The sequence below is a fragment of the Mobula hypostoma genome, chromosome 9 (assembly GCF_963921235.1).
Source record: "Mobula hypostoma chromosome 9, sMobHyp1.1, whole genome shotgun sequence".
Taxonomy (NCBI): Eukaryota; Metazoa; Chordata; class Chondrichthyes; order Myliobatiformes; family Myliobatidae; genus Mobula; species Mobula hypostoma.
The window spans coordinates 124,134,889-124,149,459 of NC_086105.1; positions in this window are offsets into that span (position 1 = coordinate 124,134,889).

Sequence of the window (14,571 nt, forward strand, 5' to 3'; positions counted from 1 at the left end):
CCCTTGTTTCCTCAATGGCTGAGATTACAGCCTGAACTTTCAGTTCTCTCTGTAGACTAGGGCTGCGGTCCAATGACCTCACGTAGATGATAGCCAATGTCGGTCATGATACAGGCTTCCATTCCTCAGTGCAGAAATCCCTCCTTGTGGCAGGTCCATGTTCAAAGGCTGCTATGAACCTAACATTAGGGCTTACAGTTTTTGAAACTGTCTTATACATTACATATCCTCATGTTATGCATTGGTAATAGCAACACTAAATCATGTATGTTGCCTGTGCTTATGTTGAACTTTAGATGGTTTTATTGTCTTATACATCAGGATGCAATGACATTCTTTTCTCATATGAAGCTCACAGAGCAAACAGTACACCTTGTACTAACAAAAATGGTAAGAAATACAGCAAGGAATGCAAAACAACATAATGACACAAAGAAAGAAGTGCAAAGGTAAATGCTGAAGTGTTAATAGTGGAATAAACGAGAGAGGTAGAATTCAGAGACCGTGAACGTATAGCAATGCCGCAGGAAGGGTGAGGTGAAAGAGGACATATTGGCAACCTTCCTTCCTCTTCTCATGGCTCAGGGCATCCCTTTAGGGCAGGGGTTCCCAACCTGGATCCACAGACCACTTGCTTAATGGAATTGGTCCATGGCATAAAAAAAGTTGGGAACCCCTGCTTTAGGGTCTACATTTAAAGTGTGCTTTGCCATCCTTCAAGCTATCCCCCAGGCATTTTTACAGCCAATGAAGCACTTTTGAACTGTAAGTCACCTTTGTACAGTAGCAGTCAGTTTGCATGCACAAAGTTTCTTTAAGTGATATTGTGACCAATGATGTTGGTTTGGACATTGTGAACAACCCCACTGCTCTTCTTCAAAGTAATGCCATTAGAACTTTTTGGACAAGTAGGTGGAGTTTCCGTTCAATGCTGCATCTGCTGACTGCATGTCTAACAGTGCAACACTCCCTCAGTGCAGTAAGAGAATGAACCTGGATTTTTGTGGTCAAGTCACTGGAGATGAGCATGAACATGGAAACACTTGATCCTTGCCTTTATGAAGTAGATTAGTTATCTGACAGGTCATAAAGGACTTTCTAAGGAGAATATGCTAGCGTAGCATCTTAACAGGAATTTGAAGTGATGGCTTTATTTCATTTCAATTCTCCAAACTTCATCTCAAAATTACACCATTTAAAGTGATATCAAGATCTACCGTAGAAGTGTGTAAAATTAGTTACTTTTGAAATAATAAACAGAAGATATTTTGCAGATGCTGTAAATCCAAAGCTACACCTACAAAGTGATGGAGGAACTCAGCCTCTATGGAAAAGAAGCACCCAAGCAGGAGGAGAAGATGGCAGCATGACGCAGCTCGCAGCGGCCACTCCGGTGGTGATGTCTGTTATTTGTCAAGTAGGGTGCCGTGCACAATCCTGATTTGATGGAGATGGACGTGAGAGCACGAAGGAACATCTGGTGAAACTTCTGAAATGCCTGCTTCGCTGCTGCTGCTACTGTGCTGTCCTGAATCTCTGGAGGAGAAGGCCCCGAGTCCTCAGCTTTGCTTGTTGCTCGGCAGCCGGGGCGGGGTCGAAGTACTCGGCAGAGGATGGTGCTCAGAGAGGCTGTGTCGGAGGGGCTGGTCGGAGGCTCGAAGTTTTTGGACGGACTCAGAGTCCACTGTGGTCGGGTGCTTCCAATGGTGCTGCATCGGCAAGTTGGCGGCGCTTGGAGGTTCATGGCAGGAAGAGTTCCTCTCTTCTGCTGCCTGCGTGAGATGATGAGGGTATTGGGACTTTGAGACCTTTTTTTATCCGTTCCCATGGTCTGCTCTTTATCAAATTATGGTATTGCTTTGCACTGTTGTAACCATATGTTATAATTTTGTGGTTTTGTCAGTTTTAGTCTTGGTTTGTCCTGTGTTTTCTTATGATATCATTCTGGAGGAACGTTGTATCATTTTTTAATGCATGCATTTCTAAATGACAATAAACAAGGACTGAGTGTCCTCATAATCTAATAATCTAATAATAAAGAGTAAACAGTTGATGTTTCAGGCCGAGACCTTTCATCAGGACTGGAAAGGGAGAGGAGAAGTCAGACTAAGAAGGTGGGGGGAGGGGGAACAACTACAAGGTGGTAGATGATGGGTGAAACTGGGACTAGGAAAGTGGGACAGGTTGAAGTAAAGAGCTGGAAAGTTGATTGGTGAAAGAGATAAAGGGCAGGAGAACAGAAGATAGGAGAGGACAGAAGACAGAAGGTCATTGAAGAAGGGGAAGGAGGAGGAGCACCAGAAGGAGGTGATGGACAGGTAAGAAGATAAGATGAGAGAAGGAAACAGGAATGGGAATGGTGAAAGGGAGGGGATCAGTTGAGAAGGAGTTTGAGAAATCGATGTTAATGCCATCAGATTAGAGGCTACCCAGACAGAATATAAATTGATGCTCCTCCAGCCTGAATGTGGTCTCATCACAGTAGTAGAGGAGGCTGTGGACTGACATGTCGGAATGGGAATGGGAAGTAAAATTGAAATGGGTGGCTACCGGGAGATCTTGCATCTTGTGTTGGATGGAGCAGAGGTGCTTGGCAAAGCAGTGTCCCAACCTACATAAGGTCTCACTGATATACAGGAGGTCATACCGGGAGCAACGGATACAGCAGATGACCCCAACTGATCAGCCAGCATCTATGGAAGGGAATAAAGAGGGGGAACAAGTGAATACTTGGGAGGTGATAGATGGAAAAGGTAAAGGGCTGAAGAAAAAGTAATTTCTGAAATTACATTTTGCTGGCAAAAAAATTAGTAGATTCAATACATGAACTGATCAGCTAAGATGGATTGGGATCATGTTGAATAACTTTTATGGTGAACAGCCTATTCCATCTGTAGAGAGAATTGTCTTTGAAATGAGGCATAAATGCTAGACGGGTAATCCTTGAGCTGGGTTCTTTCCAAATGAATGGTCCCAATGGAAAGTCAGTGATGGCTTCAATGGTTTAATTCATTTGCAGTAATTTGTCTGTAAACCTGCAGCATCATGTCACATGTTGCAATAGAATTATTACCCCAGTCATTCTGCATGAGCAGGCAGAATACAATAAACATTTGTCTAAATCGCTTTCATCAGACATGTAAATGGATCATCAAAGACAAACATGCTTAGGGTTTAGGATTAGGTTAGAGAAGGGCATTTAACATTATGGAATGCTGAGGGGAAGAGAAATAGTTCATTCAGAATAGTTTGCGGCACAACTTGATTCCAGGCTGCATCACAACCTTGATCCTGATAATGACACAAGTGATGAATGACAATTGGGAAGTTAGAATAATGAGCCCTAATATGAAGACATAACCTGACCTTTCACAGTTTAAAGCAGCCTCAGAGTATTTGAGGTGACTGAGGATGGGCCAGTTACTAAAATAATGAAATCAACATTCAGGATTCTTATTGGATAAAACACTAAGCTGACATCATTGGAACTTTCCGTTTAATCCAATACGACCTGTGAAATGTCCATTAAAACATGTATGTATTTTTGTTTAGAAAATAAAGCTTGTTAAGAATTTTTTAAAGGAAACTAATTCCAAAATGGTTCAGGACTATTGTCTTAAGAAACTCTTGCTGGAGTGATTGGCCTTCAACAATCACAACTGGCTTCCTTTCTGATGGTTATTACACTTCAACCATCAGTCTCCTGAACCAATGTGGATAACATCACCACCTCAGCTCTGAACTGATTGCATAACCGTAGACTCACTTTCAAGGACGCCACAACTCATGTTCTCAGTATTATTTATTTATCTACTTATCTATCATTATTTTTGTTGTATTTACAGATTGTCTTCTTTCGCACTTTGAGTGTTTGCCCATCTTTGTGTGTAGTTTCTCGCTGATGCTAATGCATTTCCTTTTTTCCACTTTGAATGCCTGCAAGGTACTATATGGCGATATATACGTACTTTGATAATAAATGTACTTTGACTTTGTGTTTATAAAGGCATCCGTTAGTCTTGCGAGACCATGGATCTGCGCCTGGAAAGTCTTCACTCTCCAGGGCGCAGGCCTGGGCAAGGTTGTATGGAAGACCGGCAGTTGCCCATGCTGCAAGTCTCCCCTCTCCATGACACCGATGTTGTCCAAGGGAAGGGCATTAGGACCCATACAGCTTGGCACCAGTGTCATCGCAGAGCAATGTGTGATTAAGTGCCTTACTCAAAGGACACAACACGTTCCCTCGGCTGGGGCTCGAACTCACGACCTTCAGGTCGCTAATCCAATGCCTTAACCACTTGTTACTATGATGCCAAACACTCAATAGTGCCCTTTTCATACATTTTGGCTTATAATGTCACTTCTTATTGGCAAATTTGATTAAATATTAAGAGAAGTGTGACTTTCTCTTCCGGTGTTCATCACCTGTCTTTCTGCTGGAGTAAGTTTGTAAAGTTATTTGAAGCTAGTGTTTCAGTTATCCACAACACTGGTGCCCCACAAGGTTGCATCCTCAGTGCTCCACTCTACTCCCTGTCCACCGAGGACCAACTGAATGGCCAGGTTCTGCTCTAACTCCATCTGCAAGTTTGCTCCTTGTTGGGCTGTACCTCAAATAATGGAGACAAAGTATAGGAAAGTGTTGGAGAACCTGGAGGCATGGGATAATGGCAACAACATTTCCCTCAATGTTAGCAAAACAAAAGATCTGGTCATTGCCTTACGGAAAAGTGTGGTGAGCATGCTCTTATTTATATGGTGCTAAATTTAAGAAGGTTGAAGACGTCAAATTCCCAGGAGGGAATTGTGCCAGTAGCCCATCCCGGTGCATCCATATTGACACCACAGCGAAGGAAGCTCACCAGTGCCTCTCCTTCATCAGGAGCCTAAAGAAATTTGCAATGTCCTCTTTGAACCCCACCGTTTTTTATTGATGCACTATAGAAAGCATCACATCTGGTTGCATCACTGCTTGGAATGGCAACTGGATCACCTGTATCTGCAAGAAACTGCAGAGAACGGTGGACCCAGCTTGCCACATGATGGAAAATGGCTTTCCCTCCATGGAAACACACACAAAATGGTGGAGGAACTCAACAGAACCAGCAGCATCTGTGGAAAAGAGTAAACAGTTGACGTTTTGGGCTGAGACCTTTCTTCAGGACTTTACCCTTCTCATTACCTCGGAAAGCGGCCCGCATAATCAAAGACCCCACCCACTCAGGTATTCACTCTTTCACCCCTCCCATCGGCCAGGAGACTCAAAAGTCTGAAAGCACATTTCACCAGACTCTAGGACAGCTTCTATCTCTCTGTTATAAGACTATTGAACTGTTCCTAAAATGATAAGATGAACTCTTGACCTCAATATAACTTACACCGTATTGTCTACTGCTCTGTGCTTTCTCCATAACTGTAACAATTCTTTCCGCGTTCTGTTATTGTTTTACCTTGTACTACCTCAATACACTATTGTAATGAATTGATCTGTATGCAAGAGGCATTTTTCACTATACGTGTGACAATAATACAGCAACTTACAATTTAATTTCTAGTAGAAGTTAAATGCCAGTAGGCAGGTTATACAGTAGATCAGCAGGAGTGCCTTAATATCAGTGTTGATAATCTCCTCCACCACATTGGAGGTTGGTTCAGTAACTGGACAAATTTGATTTCTTCTGTTTCTCTTTGTGGAGAGATCATCTGAATATGTTCAATGTTGTATATAATCCAGTATCAGACCTGCACTAGTGAGCAGGACTGATAGATTAGATATACAGTTTCCAGTACCATTCCCTAGAGTTTCATAAGCAATGCGACTCATAGAGGAATGAGCAAATGTCTTCTAGGTCATACTTATGCCTATCCCAGGATTAATTTACCTGTCTTCTACATGCAGCAGATAACTACACTCGAAGGTTGTGTGAATCAGCGTTAGAGTGAAGGGTACTTGGTAAGGTTCTCTAATGTAGGCTACTTAGGAGACAGATCAATTTATCCAAATACCCTACAGATTGGAGCCTCTACAAGCTGGAACGTGGTTCTTCTACAAGAGTAACTTTTTTTTGATATAACTCAGAGGTGTTAGACAAGTAAGACATTTTGAATTGAATTGAAAACAAAAACAACAGGAATTCTGCAGATGCTGGAAATTCAAGCAACACACATCAAAGTTGCTGGTGAACGCAGCAGGCCAAGCAGCATCTGTAGGAAGAGGTGCAGTCGACGTTTCAGGCCGAGACCCTTCGTCAGGACTAACTGAAGGAAGAGTGAGTAAGGAATTTGAAAGTTGGAGGGGGAGGGGGAGATCCATAATGATAGGAGAAGACAGGAGGGGGAGGAATCGAGCCAAGAGCTGGACAGGTGATAGGCAAAAGGGGATACGAGAGGATCATGGGACAGGAGGTCCGGGAAGAAAGACAAGGGGGGGGGGACCCAGAGGATGGGGAAGAGGTATATTCAGAGGGACAGAGGGAGAAAAAGGAGAGTGAGAGAAAGAATGTGTGCATAAAAATAAGTAACAGATGGGGTACGAGGGGGAGGTGGGGCCTTAACGGAAGTTAGAGAAGTCGATGTTCATGCCATCAGGTTGGAAGCTACCCAGACGGAATATAAGGTGTTGTTCCTCCAACCTGAGTGTGGCTTCATCTTTACAGTAGAGGAGGCCGTGGATAGACATGTCAGAATGGGAATGGGATATGGAATTAAAATGTGTGGCCACTGGGAGATCCTGCTTTCTCTTGCGGACAGAGCGTAGATGTTCAGCAAAGCGGTCTCCCAGTCTGCGTCGGGTCTCACCAATATATAAAAGGCCACATCGGGAGCACCGGACGCAGTATATCACCCCAGTCGACTCACAGGCGAAGTGATGCCTCACCTGGAAGGACTGTTTGGGGCCCTGAATGGTGGTAAGGGAGGAAGTGTAAGGGCATGTGTAGCACTTGTTCCGCTTACACGGATAAGTGCCAGGAGGGAGATCAGTGGGGAGGGATGGGGGGGACGAATGGACAAGGGAGTTGTGTAGGGAGCAATCCCTGTGGAATGCAGAGAGACGGGGGGAGGGAAAGACGTGCTTAGTTGTGGGATCCCGTTGGAGGTGGTGGAAGTTACGGAGAATAATATGTTGGACCCGGAGGCTGGTGGGGTGGTAGGTGAGGACCAGAGGAACCCTATTCCTAGTGGGGTGGCGGGAGGATGGAGTGAGAGCAGATGTACGTGAAATGGGGGAGATGCGTTTAAGAGCAGAGTTGATAGTGGAGGAAGGGAAGCCCCTTCTTTAAAAAAGGAGGACATCTCCCTCGTCCTAGAATGAAAAGCCTCATCCTGAGAGCAGATGCGGCGGAGACGGAGGAATTGCGAGAAGGGGATGGCTTTTTTGCAAGAGACAGGGTGAGAAGAGGAATAGTCCAGATAGCTGTGAGAGTCAGTAGGCTTATAGTAGACATCAGTGGATAAGCTGTCTCCAGAGACAGAGACAGAAAGATCTAGAAAGGGGAGGGAGGTGTCGGAAATGGACCAGGTAAACTTGAGGGCAGGGTGAAAGTTGGAGGCAAAGTTAATAAAGTCAACGAGTTCTGCATGCGTGCAGGAAGCAGCGCCAATGCAGTCGTCAATGTAGCGAAGGAAAAGTGGGGGACAGATACCAGAATAGGCACAGAACATAGATTGTTCCACAAAGCCAACGAAAAGGCAGGCATAGCTAGGACCCATACGGGTGCCCATAGATACACCTTTAGTTTGGAGGAAGTGGGAGGAGCCAAAGGAGAAATTATTAAGAGTAAGGACTAATTCCGCTAAACGGAGCAGACTGGTGGTAGAGGGGAACTGATTAGGTCTGGAATCCAAAAAGAAGCGGAGAGCTTTGAGACCTTCCTAATGGGGGATGGAAGTATATAATAAGGACTGGACATTCATGGTGAAAATAAAGCGGTGGGGGCCAGGGAACTTAAAATCATCGAAAAGTTTAAGAGCATGAGAAGTGTCACGAACATAGGTCGAAAGGGATTGAACAAGGGGTGATAAAACAGTGTCGAGGTATGCAGAAATGAGGATAAAACAGTGTCGAGGTATGCAGAAATGAGGATAAAACAGTGTTGAGGTATTGAATTGAATTGACTTTATTTCTTACATCCTTCACATACATGAAGAGTAAAAATCTTTACGCTATGGCTCCATCTAAATGCGCAATGTGCAATCATAGTAATTTATAATAACTTATAATAAATAGAACAGTCAATGTAATATAGAATACATTCAAATGAACGTGAGTTCATCAGTCTGATGGCCTGGTGGAAGAAGCTGTCTCGGAGCCTATTGGTCATGGCTTTTATGCTGCGGTACCGATTCCCAGATGGAATAGATTGTGGTTGGGATGACTTGGGTCCCCAATGATCCTACAGGCCCTTTTTACACACCTGTCCTTGTAAATGTCCTGAATCATGGGAAGTTTATAACTACAGATGCGCTGGGCTGTCTGCTGCAATTAAGGGATGTACAGTTCCCATACCAGGCAGTGATGCAGCCGGTCAGGGTGCTCTCAATTGTGCCCCTGTAGAAAGTTCTTAGGATTTGGGTGCCCAAACAAAACTTCCTCAAAAGTCTGAGGTAAAAGACATTACCTCACAACTGGTGTGTACAGACCATGTGAAGTCCTCGGTGATGTGGTTGCTGAGGAACTTGAAGCTGGTTACCCTCTCAACCCCGGATCCATTGATGTCAATAGGGCTTAGCCTGTCTCCATTCGTCCTGTAATCCACAACCAGCTCCTTTGTTTCTGCGACATTGAGGGAGAGGTTGTTTTCTTGATGCCACTGTGTGAAATAGATGACTTCTTCCCTGTAGGCCACCTCGTTATTGTTCGAAATAAGGCCAATCAATGTAGTGTCATCGGCAAGACATAGGAGCAGAATTCGGCTTTTCAGCCCATTCCACAAAAACTCATCTACTTTTATTTGTAGAACTAGTTGGAAATGGAGGCATTTTAAACAAGATCATCAAGCAGGACCTTTAGAGCACTTAAACAATCACCTAGCTCGTGAGTATGCCTTGCACAATCCTCAGAGTTTTCTTATCAGTTTAATGATGGGCATCTACTGTACATTTGTGATGCTGGAGAGGTGATTTAAGCTGAATTCTATGGTGCTAACCTTAGTACAATAAAATTGCGTTCAGGCACAAAATAGATCTGAAAACAGCATGCACTCAACATGTGGCAGGATCTTTCTCTGAAGCACTACCCCTGTTTGATATTTCACAATGGATATTGGTTTAACTTGCTTGCCCCATCTACCTTGACAATATTCTTCCTCTCTCAAAAGAATCACTATTATCTTAGTAACGTTGTTCCGAGCAAAAAAACAAGAAGCCCTTATGGCTTGAACACTGGAGACTTTGTGTATGAATCCCATGCTCTGAGTCGAAGCTTCTGTTGCATGTAAGATGCACTGATTAAAAGCAACTGCCACTATCATAATGAAACGGAACTGAAGAGTCATTTAACCCAAGAAATATTAATTCAGAATATTCTCACAGTAGGCTTTAAAAACAAAGCCATTGACATCACACAAATAGTATTTGCTTAACTAATTTGTGCTTCAGCTTCCAATGCAAATAAATATTTAACACATTCTGGTATCTCCCATTTGAAGAGTGTATTCGTTATTAGGTTAATACATGTTCGATGCCAGATCCAGATTAATAAAAGCCAGCTTGTTATTTTCCCCCAGAGTTACACAGCTCTTCAAGAGCAGATTATTAAAAAAGTGCAGTTTCTGCATCACTTAGCAGAATTGTTGTGAAATCATAGAGGAAAAAATACATAAACCTAATGTAAAATTTGTTGCCTGCAGTTCTTTTATGAAGTCAGTACTGGGTACAGAATTCAAGTGCATTGTTTAATGGGAAAGGAAACTGGGCGTAGATCCTGGTTATTTGGCCTAAGAAAATGGCATTCAGCTGAGTGCATTTGGAACCTTGTTGGATCCTACCAAGTACCCTAAAGAATAAAGTCAAAGCAGAGCTGAATAGTATCAATCACTTGACATGATTATGGAAGCTGATGGGCTGACTGAAAAAGATTCACTTCTTAATGACACACACAAAATGCTGAAGGAGCTCGGCAGGCCAGGCAGCATCTGTGGAAAAAAATACAGTTGATGTTTCGGCCTGAAACATTGACTGTACTTTTTTCCATAGACGCTGCTTGGCCTGCTGAGTTCCTCCAGCATTTGGTTGTGTATTGCCCAGATTTCCAGCATCTGCAGAGTTTCTCTTGTTTGTGACTTCTTAATGATAATGCATGATGTCAGCTGAACGTTACTTGTGCAACTTGACCCATTTAGTCTAAATAAAGTTATGAGGAAAACAAAATGACTGACATCGAAAGAAAATTTAACTCCGTTATTGGAGGGGGAACAAAACTGGAATGAGATAGACAGATGTATTCGACTAAATTCAATTCACAACTTGGAAATTCTTACTAATAACACGTGATATTGGGGTCTCTAGTGCACCTGAGGTGCACTGAATCGTAAAATGTCTTCCTGTTACTCTATCTATCCATACACTGATAGACCTCACGGTGGTTTGAGGATCACTCAGCAAGAGCAAGATTCAAAAATATGCTGGAAAAAGATGACTTCTTGTAGTTCAACACTTCATTTGTTCAGTCTGACTGAATTTAATATCATAGGAGATAGGATGAAAGATATGGCTGAGGAGCCTAACAGAAAGAAAATTATGTTAGTAATTTCTATGGACAAGCCTATCACCACAGATAACACTGATCTCTTAGTTCTCTAGGAAGTCTATTCGCCAAATCAGCCTTGACCACTGCATGCGGCAGTAAGGGCACATTCTTACTGCTCTGTGTATATAGGCAATATTATTGACTGTCTTACATAAATGAAGAAAATAAAAATAGAACACAGAAGTATGGTCAAGCAGACAGTCCTTTCAATCCGTTCATCTATTCAATGAGCCCAGTGTTTCTCCTGTGCTTCAGATACACTTTCCCATCTGATCTTTCCATACAAAATCCTTGAATATTCTCAATGACTGAGAACCACAGTAAATCCTTTTGAGAAAGAGCATATTGAACCTACTGCAGAAAAAGACTGAGTGTATGTCGTAAATTTGACTCTGGTATTGACTTTGAGTAAATAGTATGTGCTATTTCAAAGGCTAGCTGTTTACACCTACATTTCAGGAGAAAAATATTTCTCATTCCTTAACATTGGATACTAGTCTCATTTCTACCCTAGCCATCCTCTGAATGAGAGCCAGATTTATTATCACTGATATTTGTGAAATCTGTTGCAGTGCCATACATAAATTTATACTGTAAATTATAAGCAGAAATGTGAATTATATATACAAAAATCAAAGTAAATAAATAGTGCAAAATGAGAGAAAAAATAGTGAAGTAGCATTCATGTGTCCATTGTTCATTAAGAAATCTGAAGGCGTGGGGGAAGAAGTTGTTTCTAAAACTGAGGGTGTGTCTTCAAGCTTTTGCACCTCCTCTCTGGTAGCAATGAGAAGATGGTGTGTCCTTCTTGACCACTGTACCTCTAACGCATACAGATGTGTCTGCAGCAGATGTGTACAATCTGGGAGAGAACCACGGCCAGGACAGTCATTCACGGAGTGCTGCAGCCCTTTTTGCTAGCTGCCGTTCTAACAGTGCTGCTTGAAATTGCGGCTTTTGTCAGTGAGAAACCTGTGCCAGTCAGAACTGTATCCTGAGTAATACGTAGTGACAGGTCTGTCCCACCAGCATTGAATCCTTGTGTGAAATAGTGATAGACCTGTGCCACAACACTGTATCATGTCATTGTACAATGACAGAACAGTATCCACCATAACAGGCCTGTGTACAACTATAATGGATCCAGTGTTTATATACAGACAGACCTGTGTCTACTGAAGATGTATCTCAGTGTTATAAAGTGATAGATCTTACCCACCAATGCTACATACTATGACAGTCCTACACCTATCATTTCTATTCCCCATTGTTATGCTGTTCTGAAGCAGTGGCCTCCAATATTCACCATTTGTTATCAGTGACAGACCTGCCTCCACCAGTACTGTATTACAATATCATAAGCATGGAAGCAGGTTACTCAACCCTCTAGATTCACACTGCCTCCCGGGTATTCATGCTTTTTAATTCCATCCTCTAGCACTCGGCCCGCAGTCTTCAATGTCCAGACAATTCAAGCTCTTAATCTTGTCTGCACCAAGAGGTTTCCAGGTTTTCCTCAGAGCTAAAACTCTCAATGCTAGAAAATATCTGAGTAAATCATGTTTGCAGCTCGCCAGCACTATCTCATTCATCCTATTGTGTAGTTGCCAGAATTGCACACAGATACTCCAGCTGAGGTCTGATAAAGTTGCAGCACAAACTTCCCTGCTTTTGTACTCAAAACCCTGATTAATGAAGGCCTGTAAACTATATGCTTTCTTAACCACATCACCAACCTGAACTTAAATGCTATTTTGACTTGCACACAAATGCAGATATTGAAAATGGGATTAGCCTAGACTGGCATCACGATCACCATGAACTAGGTGGTGTGGAAGGCCTCATTGCTCTGCTGAGTGTTTCTTTGAATCTCTCTGTTCCTCAATACTCACTGAGACTTTACCATTCATGATGCATGGTCCAGCCTTATCAATACTCCCAAAATGCACCACCTCACACCAGAATTAACTCTTCATCCATGTCTCCAACACATCATTATTATTCTGCAGCCTAGGATAACCCTTCACATTGTCAACAATTCCACCAATTTCTGTGTCATCTGCCACGTGTAACCCTACCCCAATTCTCCACCAATTGTATACTGCAAACAACAAGGGTTGCAGCAGTTATCCCTGTGGAACACCAATATAAAAGTCGTGCAATCATAAAAATAACTCTTAACCATTACCCTTTATGTCCTGTTGCTAAGCCAAATTTGGACCCACGAGCCATCTTGTCCTGGATCCTACGGGGCCTGAGTTCCCTTAGTCTACTGTTCCTCTTTCCCAATGTTACACAGTGACAAAGCTCTGCCTACCCATAATGCAAACAGCAGAGTAATCCAGCTTTATAACCCAAAACCCCATGCTGGACACCTTGATCTTGCTGGCTTTAAGCAACTTTAGGCAAAGGGAAAGCTCTTTCCCTTGGCCTGGTTTCACAGGAGCAGCCTGACTGAGATACAGCATTTTCTCACAACACACTGGAGGAACTCAGCAGGTCGGGCAGCATCCGTGGAAAAAGGTTTTTTCCATGGATGCTGCCCGACCTACTGAGTTCCTCCAGCATGTTGTGAGTGTTGCTTTGACCCCAGCACCTGCAGATTATTTTGTGTTTGCAGCATTTTCTGCTTTTACTCTAGGCCTCTGGCACATTCACTATTTCCTTGCATGAGCATGCTGCTTGAAATTCTAGTTTTGGTATTTGAATAACTTGAGTGTTGAGGAAGTAGGAAGTCTGTGGAAAGCCCTAGACAGATTAGGAGAATGGGCAAAGAAGTGGCAGATGGAAGACAGTGTTGGGAAGTGTATGGTCATGCACTTTGGTAGAAGGAATAAAGATATAGACTTGTTTCTAAATGGGGAGAAAATTCAGAAATCTGAGGTGCAAAGGGACTTGGGGTTCCTCGTGCAAGATTCTCTAAAGGTTAACTTGCAGATTGCAAGGTTAACTCAACTTGAGTCGGTGGTAAGGAAGGCAAGTACAATATTCGCATTCATTTCAAGAGGACGGGCATATAAAAGGGAGAATGTAATGCTGTGGCGATATAAGGCATTGGTCAGATCACACTTGAAGTATTGGGAGCAGCTTTGGGTGCTATATCTGAGAAAGGATGAATTGGCATTGTAGAGAATCCAGAGAAGCTTCACAAGAATGGTCCCAGCAGTGAAAGGGTTAATGTACGAGGAGCTTTTGATAGCTGTGGGCCTGTGCTCGCTGGAGCTTAGAGGAATCAGAGGTGATGTCATTGAAACATATCAAATATTGAAAGGCCTAGACAGAGTGGTCATGGTGAGGATGTCTCCTGTAGTGGGAGAGTCCGGCATCAGAAAGGCACAGCCTCAGTATACAGGACATCACTTTAGAACAGAGATGAGGAGGAATTTCTTCAGCCAGAGAGTGGTGAATCTGTGGAATTCATTGCCACAGACAGCATGAAGGCCAGGTCATTGAGTATATTTAAAGCAGAGGTTGCTAGGTTCTTGATGAGTAAGAGTGTTAACGGTTACGGGGAGATGGCAGGAGAATGGAGTGGAGAGCAACAATAAATCAGCCATGATGGAATGGTGGAGCAGACCTGACTGGCTGAATGGTCTCATTCTGCTTCGATGTCTGTTATGATTTGTAACTCCAAAATGGAAGACTAGTTGAAAGAAAAATACAGGACAGTTGGGGAGAACTTGTGTACATTTCGTTCCTTTAGCGAAGTGCATATTATGATGTATACTTTTACATATCACCCACAATGAATTATGTAATCAACAATAAATTTACAATATTTATAAACACAAGAAAATCTGTAGATGTTGGAAATCTAAGGCAAA